Here is a 6499-nt window from a genome sequence, read left to right on the forward strand (position 1 = left end):
CAAAATCAAAGTCTAAGGGCCGGGGAGATCTTGACTTAAGGTATCGATGCCCACGATGCAAGTGTGGGACTTTTGCGGCAATCCGTGTCGTCGGTCCAATGAAGGAAACCCAAGGAAAATTATTTTGAAATTGCCGAGTTGGAGCCTGTGATTTTTTCCATTGGCCTGATCCTGTGAGCACTCTTGTCGGAGAGTGGAGCAATGATGAGGATTATGTGAATGACTTAGAGGTTCAATCTACTGCATTTGACGGGGAGCTACTCAAAGAAACAAAGGGGGTTGCGGATGAAATGTCTAAACTGAAGGTGGTTGTGGAAGAACTACATTCTGAAAGAAAAGCCTTCGGAACAAGATTGATGTATGTCAAGCTTCTCATGGTTGTTGTTATGGTGATTAGCATACCGAATGTCTTTTTTTAAGAAGTTGGTATGTCTTCGACTCATTATGGTATTGGTTCGTCTATTGTCGTAGTAGCAGGGTAGATTTCATTGTAGCTGTAGGTGGGTGTAACGTACCGGCGTCGTAGTAACAACAGGGGTGATAAAGTTGTGGCAGTAGTTGTAATGTGTTTTTCTAATTTGTAATACAATACACCGTAATGGTGCGTGTAGATAGCATACCGTCTCGTTCTTTATTTTTACATGTTGCAATATTTGTACCAATCACTTAGCCATAACAAAATGCCATAATATTAAATCTTCATTAACAAGCCATAACATTAAGCCTTTAACCGCACAAGCCACAACAATACGACCTAAACAAACACTTCAACATACATGGCATAATATTAATTTCCTAACAAACACTGCAATTTTACAATACTTCCAACAACTTAGGCACGAAACAAAATATCCAAACTATAATCTACATAAAGTACAACAACCCACATAATATCCTCGATCCGATTCACAAAATTCCGGGGCTAATATGCATAACTGTGTCCAAGGCTAATTGGTTCTATACTAACAAACACATATGATAATAAACTACTCTGGGTACCTGTGCACGCATCCAAAACAGACATCGATAGAATCTTATTAACGACCTCGGGAAGATGCACCACCTGAAGCCCCCCGACACCCTGGCTTGAGTGAAAACCGAACACTCCGGAGCAGTGATGACCACGATGCACGTCGACTCCCTCCACTTCCGTCTGTCATCCCCGATGGACCCTGAGATTGCACCTGAGACAACGGCGTTGCTGGTACACAGTCCGGTGACGCCTGTACGTTAGAGGCAACCTACCATGTCATCCAAGTAGCAGTGAAATTAATTTTTTTTTGGCAGATAAATATATCCCAGGAATATCTGAGTAGCCTAAGAATTGAAATGGTTACCTATTCGGACTAGGAGCAGTGTCCGTCCGGCCGATTGATGGGATCTTTCCTTGACGTGTTCTATCCATTTAAAGAGCAGCATTAGTTGGAAAATAGTGTTGACACATTTTAGAAGTGACAACAAACTGAGGTGGCTGCTTACCTGTGGTTCGGGTTGGGAACAAAGATCTCTCGCCCGATTCGTGGGAGCTGTCGTTGTGTTCACAAGAACACACTTTAGGGTAAGAACCAATACAATAAAACAGAAAAAATAAAGAGCACTTCATAAGTTCAAGAACCACCTTAGAGAGCGGCGGATCATTTTTGCAACTTCTTTTGTTGTGCCCTTGTCGATGGCATTTGGAATAGGCAGTCATCAATCCATATCAAGATGCTTTACCATCCCGCCGCTCATCATTACCGTCACATTGACCAGCTTTTTTCGGACGCCCAGTGCGAACCTTCACGACAGGAGGTGCCACCTCCCCAAGCATGGATTCTTCGTACTCATGTATTCCAAGGACGGGGTCTATCGCATGGGTGTATACTGCCATTTACGTTTCCTTTTTGAAGCATCCATCTATGAAATTTTCCACCGCAAATCTCTGGTACTCGATCGCGGCCACTCTATGGAAACAAGGATATCCGCTAATTTGGAACATGCTGCAGGTGCACATATGCTGGTTCAGCTTGACAACTTGATTATGCATGAAGTGCATAACTTCGTACTTGTCATCGCCGCCCCATGATGGAAAACAATTTCGGCTACCCTTCCGCACCAGCTCCACCTTTTTCATGATGTTAGGGCACACAATTCCCTCGAATTTCTCGATCCCCGCCTTTTTTTTTTAAGTCGAACCATCAACCTTCGTCATATCCACTCAAACATATCAATTATTGGTAGGGAGCTTCCATGGCTTCTGGAACCTCTGCCTCCGCAAACTCCTGTTCAACTGGAGCCTCCACAGCCTTTGAAGTCTCTGCCTCCATAAGCTCAAGAGCATCCATGGCTTCTGAAACTTCTGCCTCCGTAGACTCATTTTCAACTGGAGCTTCCACAGCCTTTGGAGTTTCCATGGCTTCTGGAACCTCTGCCTTCGCAGACTCCTTTTCAATTAGAGCCTCCACAGCCTCTGGAATCTCTGCCTCCACAAGTTCTGGCACTTCCATGGCTTTTAGAACCTCTGCCTCCGCAGACTCCTTTTCGACTGGAGTCTCCACAACATCTGGAGTCTCTGCCCCTGCAGCTTCTTTTTCGTATGGAGGTGAATTTTCCGCAATCAAAGTAGCACTAGGCTTCTTTTCAAGCCTTGTTTTTGAAAGTGTCCTCCTTATGCAATCTGCGATGACATTAACGTCCATGAGAGGCTTGGCCTCTCGTTGATTTGATGTCAGCGGCTGCACTACAGCTGCCTGCTGATGGAAGGTTGGCGGCTACATCTCTGCGGTCTGCCCTCCTTGCCCTTGTGTTTCGATGATCCTTTTCCATTGGAGATTAGCCACGTTCGGACCGTTACATCCCCATAGTGGCGTTGGCGCATTCCACATAGGATGTCCGCTTAATTGTCCTGGTGGGATCATGCCAAATGCTAGAAATTTGCTTGCCCCTCGTGGAGGCTCAACACTGCTCTTCAAAACTCCAATGGCCAAGGGGTTCCAGCCCTCCGCAGCCTGTTGGCTCCAGCGCTCCGTAGGCTGTCGCTAGCCTTTCACAGGCTGTTGGCTCCAGCCATCCGCAGGATGTTGGTTCCAACCTCTGTAGGCTGCTGGTTTCAGTGCTCCGCAGGCTGTTGCCAGCCTTGCACAGGCTGTTGGCTCCAGCCATCCGCAGGCTGTTGCTTCCAGCTTCCTGCAGGTTGTTGGTTCCAACCTTCCGCAGCCTGGTGGTTCCAACCCTGTTGGTTCCAACCTAATCTTGCCTGCCCCGGCCCTAAGGCCTGAAGCATTGGATGTTTTACAACAATTCCGTAGCTTTCTTCAGGCGGTACAAATGAACCCCATGTCAACCTCGACATCACTCTTCGAAAAATCCGACTTTGGTCCCGCTAGGCGTGCCAATCGTTGGATCCTAAAATTCGGAGGTTCCAAGACCGTTCGTCGATTTGTCGGTGTGGGTTTCGGAAGTACTCCAAAGAGCCTGTCCGTCGTTGGATTTTGGGCGGCTTCTTCGGTGGAGCCTGCACGGCTTCGAGCCTAAACGATCGATTTCGATGGATTTAAACTAACATCTACTAAAACTCGGATAAATCTACTGAAAAACGAATAGAAAACATGTAATTCGAATTAAAATGCATAAAATGAAACTAAAATATGAAAAGAAAATAGAGAAAAATACGAGTTCATCTTCTTGTGCCTCTGTGTGATGCGTTTTTTCCTAATTTTAATCCTAAAATAGAATAACCGCCTCTTCCCACTAAAAAGGGCAGCTCCAATTATTCCTCCACCACTGTCAACCGTCTGGTAACCTCTCACTACTACCTCCAACTTCCTGGTAACCTCCTTCCACTACCTCCAACTGTCTGATAACCTCCTTCCATCAGTTCCTTGGTAATCTCCTTCCATTAGCTCCTAACCACCTGGTAACCTCCTTCGATAAGTTCTCAACCGCTTCCATTGCCCCTGGACTGGGTTCCACTTGCTTTGAAATTCTTCCATTGCCTCTGGACCAAATCTACCGCTTACTCCGACTTGTTTCCATCGTACTCTAGCCGGTCTATGGGGATGTATCCCCAACAGCCTCGAGTTAAATGGAATCTTCGGTTTTCTTCTTGTTTGCTTGTTCCATGAGCTTTTTGAATAGAATATGAAAGTGCATAGGCCCTCCACTAATGTTAAGTATGAAATTATTAACCCAGGGCCAACGAAGGTAGTTATCCCATGATCTGTGGAAGCTGTTGCTTTCTATCTTGTGGTGGCAATCTTCCTTTGCTTTGTGGAAGCATCGCAGTCCAATGGAGATAGTTGTTTTCAATTCAATGGAGACAAAACTTTCTGACCTTATGGAAACATTGTTCCGGGATGAAGGCGTCATAGTCCAATGAATTGCTGTCCTAAAGTCCATGGAGGTTGTTACTTTCGGCCCTGTGGAAGCACCACAATCCAATGAAAAATGTTACTTTCGGGTCTGTGAAGATAGCAGTCTTTGGCTCCGAGGTTTGAAGCTCCATTGCTGTTGAGCGGCTCCGTAGCCAATGAACTCTCACTCCACTTTTATGTTTTGAGTCTTCTTCACGTTCAAGTACTTTTGGACTCAGTCATGTCGAATAGTATCATGTTTGGTGGATAAAACTCATCGATATCAGGAAAAGAGATGATGAGTCCAGCAGCGAAAGTGGAGTTGAACGAGGTTCCGGCACAGAAATTCTCAGCGCACTGGAAAGTATGAAGGATGCCATTAACACTACAGCTCAATTGAGGCGAGGGAGAAGGATAGGTCTATATCCTATAGCGGCGCCAAGGGCTGAATGCAGGGATTACATATATATTATTATTTTATTTTTATATTTGTGCTTTACCTTTATCTATTTCGATTTCCACCGACCACCGCCACGCCCGCCGCCTCACCGTCCAACATATTTGGATGGTATCCCAAAATTTAAACAATCATTACCATTTTTTTTTAATATTTATGCTTTGATCAATGACAGTCACCATTGCACTGCCACACCGTTTACTATCAAAATTCTACGACTAAAAATACAATTATCTCGATATTTTCAAACCCACTATCAAATCGATTAAATGATAGAAGAAGTTGAGGCCGTAGTTGGAGCAGAGAGAGAAGGAAAAGAGAAATGTAACTTACACTACAATTGAAAATGAGGATAACATAACCTGTGAGAGAAGTGAAGGCAAAGTCGGAAACGAAAGTTCAAAAAAACAAAAATAACCCGATAATGAAGACATAAAAGAAACAGGGGAAGAAGAAGAAGAATGGAAAAAGGAAAGAGAAGAAAATGAGAAGAAAGAAATGAATGAAAGAGGGGGTGAAGGGGAAAGCGAAGAACCTAAAACTAGTTCCCGTGGCGGCTTAGGATAGATGAGTGAATGAGTTTTGATTGGGGCAATAAATTAATATTGGACTCCCTCACTATCAAATATAGTCACATAATGACTCTAGACACAAAATTTTGAGAGTAGTGTAGTTAGTAAATAATAATTAAATGTATTAATAAAAATAATTATAGAGTTAAATTAAAATAACTAATTAGTAAATTTAAAATTGAAAAAATTATAAATTTAAAATTTTAAAATGTGATTAAAGTATATAATTTTTCTAAACAAAAGTGACAAAATATAAGAGTGACAAAAATGAAAATTGTGATATCATACGTAGGATAGGAAAAATATATTTTATAAATAAAGTTATATGTTTATAATTACAACAGTAATAACAAAATATATTTCATTTTCATATAAAATGTTTATTTTTTTATTTTTTGTCCGTTCTTATAATTTATCCCTTTTATTTTATGAAAATGATTACATATTTTAAATTTTATAATTTATAGTTTTTAAATTTAATTAAATTATTTGCCTATTTTAATTTTAATCTATAATTATTATTTGTATTATACAATAATTATTTTTACTAATATATTTTTAATTATTTACTAATTATATTTTTTTAAATTCTCTTATCTATATTAATCTAGACATTTCTATTGGGACGGAGAAAATAAAATTTTAGGGAAAAAGTCAATTTTGGTTTCAATATAAAAAATTCATCAATTTTGGTCTCAATATAACCAAATTTATCAATTTTGATCTCAATATAAAAAAACTCATCAATTTTAGTCCCAATATAAACAATTTCAATCAATTTTGGTCCATTTATAAACAATTTTAATCAATTTTGGTCCCACCATTAAAAAACTAACGGAAATTGCTGACGTGGACATGACGGAGGTGACATGGCAGCTGACCTGGAAAGTACACGGCCATGTACAATTATACACGGCTATGTTGTTACATGGCCATGTATATTTCAGTGTATAATTATACACGGCCATGTACATTTTTATTTTAGTTTAATTTTTTTCTTTTGTTATATTTTTTTAAAAAAATTATTTTAAATTTAAAATAGTTGATATAGTTAAAATAGACAAAATCAATAGTAATTATAATATAATTAAAATTTATCAATTTTAATTCAAATATAAAAATTTATAAGATATATTCTT

The 6499-nt window shown here is 40.3% G+C and overlaps 1 long non-coding RNA gene across 2 annotated transcripts; it reads right to left on the reverse strand.

Moving 5' to 3' along the window:
• Nucleotides 1–728: 728 nt before the first annotated feature.
• LOC127266228 (uncharacterized) lies at nt 729–4817 on the reverse strand. Of its 2 annotated transcripts, XR_007842101.1 has the most exons (5): nt 3652–4817; nt 1619–3509; nt 1480–1526; nt 1338–1397; nt 729–1241 (listed from the first exon to the last, which is right to left on the reverse strand). It is a non-coding gene; the product is annotated as an uncharacterized LOC127266228 (long non-coding RNA). The 2 variants fall into 2 exon arrangements; XR_007842100.1 differs by having other exon boundaries at nt 1619–4817.
• Nucleotides 4818–6499: the final 1682 nt, after the last annotated feature.

The sequence above is a fragment of the Andrographis paniculata genome, unplaced genomic scaffold (assembly GCF_009805555.1).
Source record: "Andrographis paniculata isolate CXL003 unplaced genomic scaffold, ASM980555v1 Contig75END, whole genome shotgun sequence".
Classification (NCBI taxonomy): Eukaryota; Viridiplantae; Streptophyta; class Magnoliopsida; order Lamiales; family Acanthaceae; genus Andrographis; species Andrographis paniculata.